This window comes from Micrasema longulum, unplaced genomic scaffold (genome assembly GCF_059751315.1).
Source record: "Micrasema longulum isolate JH-2025_06_02 unplaced genomic scaffold, ASM5975131v1 h1tg000769l, whole genome shotgun sequence".
Classification (NCBI taxonomy): domain Eukaryota; kingdom Metazoa; phylum Arthropoda; class Insecta; order Trichoptera; family Brachycentridae; genus Micrasema; species Micrasema longulum.
The window spans coordinates 239,848-251,866 of NW_028277963.1; the positions used below are offsets into that span (position 1 = coordinate 239,848).

Here is a 12,019-nt window from a genome sequence, read left to right on the forward strand (position 1 = left end):
GATTCTATTTTTATACGATTATTTACCTGCATATTTTATTCTCAACTTAGTAATATTTTTTATTTTTAAATGTGTCTGAAGAATACAGAGTTAGTGTTTAAATTTATAATTAGAATATAATCGTATATGTCTATGTCGGTAGAACATTTAAAAAAAAATAATATGAAATATAAAGTAGGGCTTTTGCCCTTCTTATTTTGTTTATTTATTTTATTTTATTTTATTTATTATGGTTTATCATCATCAGCGTCATTCTTTTTCCGCACATATTGGTGCATAAGGCACTGCATTGGTACACCAATCGCAATGTATCTTGATCTTGAAAAAATTCAACGCTTATCAGTTCATGCTTTACCTCTTCGTTCTAATTCTCAAGGCACTCTCCTAATACCCATCCACAATTCCTCTTTCTTCTCTAACTCATATAGTGTCCATGCGGCTCGACTGTGGAATCATCTCCCATCCACCATCAAAGATGTTACTACATTATCTCTGTTTAAATCACGTCTGAAGAAACATCTCCTTTCTCTTCCTTAATCTCTCCTCCTTTCCTTTTTCCTCTTTCCTCTTTTTTCCTTTTTCCCATTGAGTAATAGTTTTGATTTATGGTAATTTATAAATAAATACGTTTATTTCTATTTTTATATATTTTTAACTTTTTAATCATTTTTTTTTCTATTGAATATGTTCTGTAACTTGAATTATAAAAATAAAACTTTTATTTTAATGGTTGGTTGGAAGAAATTGCCATTTGGCAATAAGCCCGCCAATGTACAAATAACATTATGTACAAAAAGTTAAATAAATAAATAAATATTTTATTTATTTTTTACATGAAGGTAAGATGATCAATCCTACGCTTCAGGCACTAGACCAGGTACTTTGAAATATTCTAGTGTACAAACACTTTTTTAAATTAAATAAATCATGTCAACCCTGTCGGAAATTGAACCCGAGACCTCTTGCATGGTTCGATTCCCGACATGCTTGACATGAAATATTTATTTCAAAGGATGTTTTTACACCAGAATATTTCATAGTCTCTGGACTGGTACCTGAAGCGTAAGACTGATCATCTTACCTTTATGTACCAAAAATATATTTAGATACGCTGCGATTGGTGTACCAATGCAGTGCCCTATGCGCCATTAGATGCGGAAAGAGAACGTTGTCGTTTTTGTACGTCATAAACTATTAAATTATTTCAAACTTTATATTCATAAATAGAGTCAAGAAATTCAACCGCATATGCGCTCTGCAGCTGCAAGACGTGTTGGAATGTTTATTGTATAGCACCATTGAGGGGGATTTTCTCAAAAATGGTGCTTTATTTATTTTCCCAAATAAATACAATTTTATTTTATTTATTCATATATATGTACATTACAAAATGAAATATCTTAATTCATACATATAAAAATAATTAAAATAATATGGTAAAATTAGGTATATATAAAAATAACACATAAGTATACATAATATTTTTTTAATTAACGCAGGTTTAAACTGTGTAACTCGGTTATAAGCTTAGACTATACCCTGTCTGCGTAATCTATAAGTGCGAAAGCACTACAATTAATGATATGAATCATAACACGTTTAAACACGTGAGTCGAGACACTGTAAAAAAAAAATATCCAGAGAATTATATGTTAAAAAAGTAAGAATCTTGTAACGAAAAACTCCCTCAGAGACGTGAAAAATGTCAATGTCCAAAGTAATATTGTTCAACAAACAGAAAGACCTTCCAACAGGCATAACCATTGGCAGGTTGGTCCTGTATATTGGAATGTGAAACAGTCTATGCTGACGTTGTCTAAGGTATCCGGAACGTAAAAGCTAATGCTCCGCATAATTTCAGGGTTGTCAATAATACCGCGCAACAATCGAAATAAGTGCTTTGTTAAATACATATTCCTTCTGGACTTCAAACTGCTGTAACCAAGCATACCCTGGAGGAACTTAGTGGGATAAAGCCATGGATAATATCCGCCCTACCTCGTGTAGAGAAACCGAAGAAATTTGATGTTTTTGATGTTTATGAGTTCAACAGAAAAATATTGGGAATTTGCTGGAGAGACCGCATCACTTATAACGAGGTTTTTAACAGAATCGAAGAAGGTAGGCACCTAATCAAAACCATCTCAGAGAGGCGAGTCCGATGGATCGGCCACATTATGCGCCATGAGGGTCTCCTGCACGACATCATAGAGGGAAATGGCTGAGGGGGCAAATTATAGAGGGCGCCCCCCGACGTGAATGTTTGGAGCAAGTGTGCGAAGATTGAAACTGCGCCTCATATGTCGAGCTGAAGAGAGAAAATAGAGACGAATGGAGGACGAGATGCAGGACTTTGCTGCGAACTAATCCCCAGGATTGAGACTGCGAAGAAGAAGAGTTCAACATTGTCTTGGGTTTCCCAACACCAGTTTAAAAATATATATTATCTTGTGTATATTATGTACATTCATTCGTTTTTATCGTCAGATATGACTGCTCTATGACTCACGAAATGTAAACTTATTTACCTATATAATATTATGGATTTTTTTATCTTTCACATACATTGCATAAATGCGACGCAACTTGAAATAATCAGATAAAAACGACGATAAACGGAAGATACACTCCGATATACACGTTTTTTGCATAAGTTGTAACATTAAATAATTATGTAGAAATAACATTTAGCGTGGCAAGAACAGATCACTGGGGATAAGAAAAAGTGTTTCCGCGCCCTCCATTCACTGAAGACTGAAGACTGAAGAAATTCTGTCCCGATCAATTTTTTTGTCTTCTCTGTGCTATGATTGTTTTGTTTGTATTTATTATTATTTGTTTTCGCGTTATGTGAAATATTTAAATATGTAATATGAGTATACAGGATGTTCTTTAAACCCTGTCTCATCCGAAACCACGATTATCAGTATGGGCAAGAAGACATATTAGCATATTTAAAAAATACTTAGAACAAAGAAAATTTAAAAAAATTACATATTAAACAAAACAAATGGTTGCTTACTTCTGCAGAGGAGAAGCGAGGGTAGCGCGGCCGCGCATTTTTGGCGTATCAGACTTCCCCCCTAATTATCCAAACATTATTATTATTAAGCTACTACTACTAGCATCACGCCATTTCACCGTAGGGGTAGGCAGAGAGAATGGACCGCCACACACGTCTATCCTGGCATACAATACTAGCCTCTTCCACATTCATACATCTTGTCACATACATGCCCTTAGGTTCTGTCTGCTTTTGACATGACCAGACTTAAGATTTTGGTTTATCTGGTCATGCTACGTCTTCCTTGGTCGTCCTCGTCTCACGTTGCCGTTCATTTTCGCCATATATACTTGTTTTACCATTCTTTCGTCGTCCATTCGTTCTACGTGACCAAACCATCTCAGAGACCGTTTTTTAATCTTATCAATTATGCTTGACTCAGATTTACACTCTCGCCTGATTTCATCACTCGTAACCCTGTCATACATTAATTTCCCACACATTCGTCTAAGAGATCGCATTTCAACCGTGTTCACTCGGCTTTCATCTTTCCTCTGCCAGTTCCATGTTTCACTTCCATACATATGTGTTGGGACTAAAACTCCGTTGTGCACTGCCAGTTTAGCTTCGATTGACATATTTTTATTAGAAATTACTGTGCTTAGTGCTCCGTTCATTTTGTTGCCCGCATTCACTCTTCTTTCAACATCTTTTTCTACTCTTCCATCTCTTGAAAACATGCTTCCCAGATACCCAAATTCTTCTACTTGCTCGAGACATTCGTTGTTTACATTTATTATGCAGTCAGTAACCTCACTATCCCTTTTAATTATTGTTGGTTTTATAATTTGTACATATTTTTTTTAATCTCTGAAAACAGCACACATATATACACACGTATTATACTGTCTCTTACAAAACCCTAAGTTATATCAACATCGTGTTATTGACTGAACGATTTAATGTCGATTGGCAAGAGATTCAGTAGGTATAGGTAATCAATACGGAATAGCGAAGTTATTAATCAGTACTGATAAGTTTACACAGTTTCGATATTATTACTTTCCTGATCAGTACGATAAAATCGTATTTATCAAATAAAAAGAAGTTACGGCAAGGAGGTTTTCTAGTAGGTTTTTAAACTTTATTTTTTTAAATTTAATATAAAAATAAAAGACGAGTGATACTGTAATCTACAAATTTGGAATATCCAGTGACCGGTTTCATCAATTTCGCGACATCTTCGAGACTGGTATCTTTATTAAGGAGTTCAATGTATTTATACAAAACAGAGGTAAATAATAAATAAATAAATATTTGGCTGATTTAAAAAGCGCCATTTTTGTAAAAAATCACCTCAAGGGCGCTTTACAATTGTTTATCTAAACTTACATTCTAACTAAACTTAAGTGATATATTATATTTCCAGATTAAAAATTGAGGGTATGATAGTCTAAAGAAGTGGGATTTAATTGGGATCTGAACTGACTGGGACTGTCGATGATTCGTAAGTTTGAAGGCTATCGGTTCCAGGCAGAGGGGCCGGCGGCGGCAAAAGCACGATCTCCAAATCTAGTGTTCGGGGAGCGCCGGATTTCGACAAGTTTTCCTCTTCCTGAATCAAATGCTGACCTAAGAGTAGATTTTCTTTGACATGTATTTTCCCTAATAAAAAGGTCCGATAGGTATTTTGGAGCCATTTCATGAAGGGATTTGAATACTGTCCAGCAAAGCTTGTATTTTATTCTCTCTAGGCTTTTTAACCAGTGCAAATCTCTAAGATGTTGTGAGATGTGAGAATATTTTTTTACTCCCGTAATAAGCCTTGCTGCTGCTGTAAGGATAGAGAATTCAAAATGAATGAAAGTTAATTAAATAAAGTTATTTTTATCTTAAGGATCATTATCAACAAAAAAAAATGGGTTAACTAATGAGTTGGTATAATGCTATTTTAATGAGTTTTTAAGTATTTTATTAACAGGGAAGTATCACGTTTCTTTAAAAACAATTTTAAAGTAATAAATAAGGGTCTATAAAATACTGTCCAGTAAAAACAAGATTTTTTGCTACTTATCACCATCATCGTCATTCCCTTTCCTCACTAATGGTGCACAGACCACTGCATTGGTACACCAACCGCGGAGTATCTTGATCAATTTTTTTACATGACGGTAAGATTATTCGTCTTACGCTTCAGGCACGAGTCCAGGGCTCCGATTACAATGGGAAGTTTTCAGAGTAATCTAAGACGGTCGATAAAGAAAAACCGAAATTTGTGTACGAATATGAGTATACGAGTATTTGCATGAATATTCAAAGTATTTTCGTCCGTAACCTATAATTGAACACGTTTAAAATAAAAAAAATTGTTTGCGTATTCTGTTTTTCATACATAAAACTTAATTTTACTTTGCTGATATATTTGGTTCTGGACTTGATAGTTATAAAACGAGTTTGATTTCTTTTTTTCTCTCGCAATATTATTCTTAAACTTTTCTTTATATTTAAAAATGTTTTTCCTTTTTTTGTTTTTTCATATTTATGTATTTATTTCGTTAATATTTTTGGTTGCTTATGTGTATTTACCTACTTGATACTATTGTTATAGTTATGCAATTTTATAATTTTTTGTTATGTTTTTATATATGTATGTATTTATTTTTTTTTATATTTATGTTCAATATTTGTTAAAGGCAATTTATGCCGTTTATGTAAAATAAATAAATAAATAAGTAATCGGGGCCCAGGGCCTCTAAAATATTCTAGTGTAAAAACACCTTTTCAAATAAATATTTCCTGTCAACCTTGTCGGGAATCGAACTCGAGACCTCTTCCATGGAGGGCAAACGCGCTGACCACTACACCACGAGGCCGGTATGAAATAAATACCGATTTCCAAATAATTTATCTGTTTTTGGGACTTTTTAATCGATTCTATAATCTGATACCTTGATTCACTAAGCAATTAATTCACTTTTTAAACTTGACCAGACGTTTATATCTTCAAAAAATGCATATAAGTTCCTTACGTTAAAAATTAAGCGTTCGGATTTCATAAAAAAATGAACTGAATCGCTTATCAGATAATACCATTATGAATTATGAACGCGAATTTCGTGGCACCAGTTCAAGAAGCGAATAAGTCCAAATAAAATAAAAATAAAATATTTTTTTCCACACTCAGTGGTGCATAGGGCGCTGCATTAATAAACCAAATGCAGTGCATTTCTATCATTAGTTACATAAAGGCAAAGTGATCTGTCTTACGCTTCAGATGTCAGTCCAGAAACAATGAAATATTTCAGTTTGAACAACCTTTAAAATCAATATTTAACATGTGCCCTGCCAGAAATCGAACTTAGGGCCTCAAGAATGGTAGGCGAACGTGCAAACTATACACAACGAGGCGGACTTTTTTCCACGCGATTTCTTTATTCAGCTTTTTTACCTGAGAGCAGCTATCGAGTCGAAAACACTCGTCCAGGATTCTGGTTCTATTTCGCACACAGAACTGTATTCTTTATCCGCCTGGACATAGAAAAATACAGTCTTCTTTTTCGGTTATTTTTCACTCCATTGCTGGATAAAGGCCTCTTTCAAACGTCTCCATTCCTAAATTTGTTGCAACAGAGGGAAAACATTTTTGAGAAGGGAATATGGAAGTCTAAGCATTTACAGGGCTTATGACCAGTTTTTGGCTTCTTTAAGTGGCCATTTTATACGCTGTGTAACATTCACCATTCTGCCTATGTTTAAACATCCACATTTCCTCAACTCTTCCATCTGTTGACTTTTGTGAAGTAAAAGAGTTGAAACCTGTATCATGTCGGTGAGATTCATCCAGCTAGACCAATTCACTTAGTACTAGGCAACGCCTGAAAACAATTTTCCAATTTTTATACTTCTTCTTTTACCAGTTAGTTGATTCAACAATGTTTTGAGTATGTCCAAATGTTTGCAGACAGACTGGATTTCCTCCCTAGGGAGCCTGTCAACATTCGGACATACTCAAAACATTGTTGCCTCCATTCCTTCTTATTACCCGCTTTTATCATCCATGTTTTAAATAAAAAAAATTTTTTGCAAATATCTCAGTAAATTTTGGTATTATTTATGTTTTCTCTGGATATTTATTGTTTACTTTTAAGACTGAAAAAGCACACATTATGATAAAACTGTAATCATTTTTTAATACTATTATAAAATACATAATTTACTGCCTTAGAACGGGGAAGCTATCCCTAGTTAGGCAGTTTAGATGAACCAACAGCAAAAATAAAATATATATATGTTTACTTTTACTCCTTAATTAATTTGTTGTATAAATAATTACTTGTAAATTGCTATAATAAATATGTAAAAAATAAATAAAATAAAATAAATAAACTCCTTTAATAAATTAATATTTATAAATTTGCGTTTAGTGCCCTCAAATAAATTACGATTTAAATAATTCCAACAGACTTGACATGATTCCATCTCGTTCTAGCGTCACAACAACCGATTTTTATGTGCCTTATGTTTTGTGGATAGTGAACGTAGGTAATACTTAGCTACTCACAGCTCACAGCTCACAGCTAGCATATTTCGCCAAGCCGATAAATAATATTCATATCTAAATACAACGCGTATCGTGCATATCCACACATCCGTACAATAGTACGACGGTAACAGCCGCCCGCGATAAACGCGACGATGCGAACGATTAAAAACGATAATACTGTATTTTTTTCCACACAGAAAAAGTAAAAGTGATAAGATTATTAAAAATTACTGTGATCTGCGTGAATTTTCTAGTGATTTAATCCGTATCATATTCGAAAGCTGTTTCAATTGGTATTCAAAATGTGTCCAGTGTATAAATAACTAGAATTAATAACATGATTATGAAAATTAGTTGAAAGAATATAATAATAATATTGCATGTTTTTTTTAATGATAGTTTGCATATTCTAAAACAGCTATTTTTTTCTATTACAAGGAGGATTTGCGTTCTTAATTTCGATTTATGGTGTTTTTTTTGTCTTAATTAATTAACAGTTGGTACAGTGCGTTCGAATGTTTTATAGGCCTATGTTGATGTGTTAGTGCCTGTCGGTGAACCAAGTGAACATTCATTTTTTGTTTGTGAAGCACGCACCTTTAAATTATCCATATGAAAACTTTTGATTATGCACACATAAGCAAAGTTTATTAAAAATTTGAATGGACTGTACAGTCCATGAAAATCTTTATTAACACTTAGATCACCGGCCGAATACACATAGAATTTACCCTGTGCCCGGCCCATTTTTGTGAAATTTCATGCTTTGTGAAGGGTTTCTTAAAAGTGTCATAATTATGAAAATACTGGGTTAAATCAATTAAAACTTCTCAGATTGATTTGAAATAATTAAATAGGTAATTTTGTATGATAGTTTTACCAACATTAGCCTTTATGGAGAGCCACAATGCGCATTGCAATGTTCGCACACATACAGGGCCTCACTTCTTTTTTTGTGCTTTGTATCCCGGAGCCGTGTAAACACATGATTATAATAACCATGCGTTGTGTTTCGGTCCCGTGTTTTCACGTGGTTTACCAACAGCGAAAAAGTACTAATAAAAGTCACTAGATGTCAACAATATGCACTTTTTTAGACAGCTAGTAAACCACGTGAAAACACGGGACCGGGGCACAACGCATGGTTTTATAATCACGTGTTTACACGGCTCCGGGATACAAAGTGTTAAACTGCTTTCGTTTGCCTGACAGAACGTTTTCAAAGAAAATAGTATAGTGTGCCTACTAACATAAACGAAATTAGGATGTTTACTTGGTTCACTTTCACCTTATCGTCAGGACTTATATTAACTTAGTTTAGAATCACTCGCGTCGCTATTTATACTATGAAATATTGTAAGAAAAAAAACAGAGGAATGAATGAAACAAAGAGAAACAAGATAATATTAATCATAATGGGATGTTTTTTCTAATCTTTCAATATTGTCTAAACGAAGAACACTTTTATTAATATGTATAATGTGTACAAATGTATGGTTATTTGGAAAAGGCCACAATCATTCCAAGTGACTAAAAATTAGACCGCAGGTTTTTGAGCTAATCCATCAATGTAAATATTTAAGATGCTGGCTGAGTGATAAATGGGACCACTCACAAGAGATCAAAGTCAGAATAGAGATGGCGCGAGACTGCCTTTCAGGATGCGTGTCCTGATTTGCAGTAGGGACTTTCATTTAGACCTCCGAATGCGCATTGTAGGATGTTACGTCTTAGCACTTTTTACGGCGTCGAAACGTGGACCCTCACCCGAGCCACTTCAAAATAGATCGAAGCCTTTACAATGTGGTGCTACAGGAGGATATTACCAATCTCCCGGGTGGACAGAGTCCGAAACGATGACATTGTTCTCCGACGGATGAAAAAAGATCAAGAGGTACTGAAGACCAAAAAGCGAAGAAAACTTGAGTACTTTGGGCATGTGATTAGAGGCGAAAACTAAAACATTTTACAAGTCATTCTACAGGGAAGGATTGTAGGAAGACGCAGTGCAGGTAGAAGGCGCATCTCTTGGCTAAAGAACTAGCGTGACTGGTTCCATTGCAGCACTCGATCCTCGTTCAGGTCATAACTTCACCATGACGGTATAGTTGAAGATAAATTCTCTCGAGCGATTATGAAGATACGCTACCGACCCCCCACGTTAAAGTTTTGGGTAGGTACATCGATATGTAATAAGGGAAAGCGTACGTCACGGTACACATATCTACGCACCAAAGTGACAGAGCTTCATTAAGGCGTCACAGTTTTAGATAAATTCTCCCGAACCATTACGAAGATACACTACCGATCCCCCCCACCATCAAGTTTTGATGTAAGTACATCGGTTTGTACCGACGGGTCTAGTACCCCTCGATACACGTTAAGAGTGAAAAATTTATTCCTGGACCAATTTTTTCCTTTAATTGCGATTCATTTAAATTTTTAATCGTTCTAAGGTTGGCACCTTTTTTCTTAAAAGCCTGTTGAAAATATGAGAGAGAAATAAGTAAATTTTGAAGTCGAATTGAATTCTGGCATAGCTGTCAGTTTTGAAAACGAACGCCTATATTCACAGATAATGTGGCTAGATTCTGCCCTGTTAACATATAAGAGCATCTAGGCTGCGGGACAAACGGCACGTATGACGCATTGGCGCCAAACTTGTACTCAACGTTTATTAGAAGCGCAGTCAGCGGACATAACCCGATTAGGGTTTGACGATGATGATGTTTATTTATATTTAAATAAAAAAATAATCAAATTTCACCCCTTAAATTGTCAATAGAAAAAAATCTATGGTCTTGTTAGGAAAAAATAAGCGGGAAAAATGTGTTTTCCAAATAAAATTATGACGTTCGTGAGATGTCATGGCTCGAGCAGGTGATTCGGAAAGGTTTCGAGAGTGGATCTGTCTTAGCGGATCACAAAATCGAGAACAATTTGATTAATTCAGAAGGTGGAATATATTAAACAATTACTGCATGTGCTTTTCTAATATTCATTATGCTTCCATAACAGCCACTAGAATTTTGGCTTACTCCTACGCGCATCACCTTGCGATCGATCAGAACCACTTCATAATACATATTATCATAATCTTATTCTTCTAGCCAGACCCGCCTTCGTTACTGTCAGATTTCTCCAAATAAACTAATGCATTTTTATATTTAGCTACAATCTACACATTATGCTTTACGGTACCGATTACACGTGCTATATATGATAGACGGGTGCATGTTTTACTAGCGAATGAAGAACGTAATAAATAAATATTCTAACATTTAGTTATGCATTGAGTTTTTAAACTGACGTTTCTTGGTGGAACTGCATTTTAATTATAATAATAAAAATACGTATATAGTTTTATTCCACTGTTATTTATAATTTTAACCGGTGACCGGGTTTCGTCGTGACCGACATCCTCAGACTAGTGGGAGACCAGACAGATACTCGCATATTTAAATACTTATAATACAAACAACAAACATAAGAAACAAACCATCACGCCGTTTCCCCGTAGGGGTAGGCAGAGAGGATAGATCTCGCTTTCTCTACATCCATACATCTTCTCATGCACGCACGCCGATTATTCCTACTTTTGACATGTCCATCTTCAAGTATTTGATGGATTTGATCGTGCCATGTCTTTCTCGGTCTTCCTCGTTTTCTGCATCCATCAACATTCGCATCGTAGATCCTTTTAGCCGTTCTTTCGCTGTTCGTTCGCTCTACATGTCCAAACCAACGCAGCACTTCTTTCTTAATTATGTCGATAGTGCATGTCTCAGCCTTACACACCACGGATCTCGACATTTGTGCACCTATCATACATCGTTTTACCACAAATTTGCCTGAGGGATCGCATTTCGACAGCATTCAACCTACTTTCATCATCATTTTACCAATTCCATACTTCGCTCCCATACATTAGAGTTGGCACTAGAACTCCGTTGTGAACTGCTAGTTTAGCCTCCTGCGATAAAAATTTGTTTGCCAAAGTAGATTTCAGTGCACCGTTCACCCTGTTCCCGGCACTCACCCTCCTTTCAATATCTTTCTCGGCCTTTCCGTCCCTAGTAAACATACTTCCCAGGTACACAAATTCATCTACCTGATTCAGAATATCTCCGTTCACACTAATCTCACATTTAGTTATATTTTCATCTCTTTCAAAAACGATCACTTTCGATTTATCAACATTCATAAGCAAATCGCTTTTCTTAAATACATCGTAGACTTATATTATTTTAATTTTAACTCTTTTATTCCCATAACTATATGAAATCATGATTTACAACCCTTGCTTGCACTTGTATATAACTTGTTTAGTCTCCCACCAGTCGGACGATGTCGGTCACGACGAAACCCGGTCACTGGTAAACACTATAAATAAAAGTGGAATAAAACTATATACGTATTTTTATTATTATAATTTAGTTATACGTTTATTTTTTGTGTCATGAATTTAGTAA

General features: G+C 35.0%; 1 protein-coding gene across 4 annotated transcripts in view; it reads left to right on the plus strand.

The window, feature by feature from the left end:
* spdi (sperm antigen with calponin homology and coiled-coil domains split discs) overlaps positions 1-12,019 on the plus strand; it is a 205,736-nt gene that overhangs the window by 82,482 nt on the left and 111,235 nt on the right. For 2 of the 4 annotated variants that reach the window (XM_088230451.1, XM_088230454.1), the window contains exon 1: positions 7,536-7,840. The exons of 1 other annotated variant lie outside the window; for it this stretch is intronic. The gene's annotated coding sequence lies outside the window, so the exon portion shown is untranslated. Of the gene's footprint in view, positions 1-7,535; positions 7,841-12,019 lie in introns of those variants that run through there. One more of the 4 variants, XM_088230452.1, reaches the window with a different exon arrangement.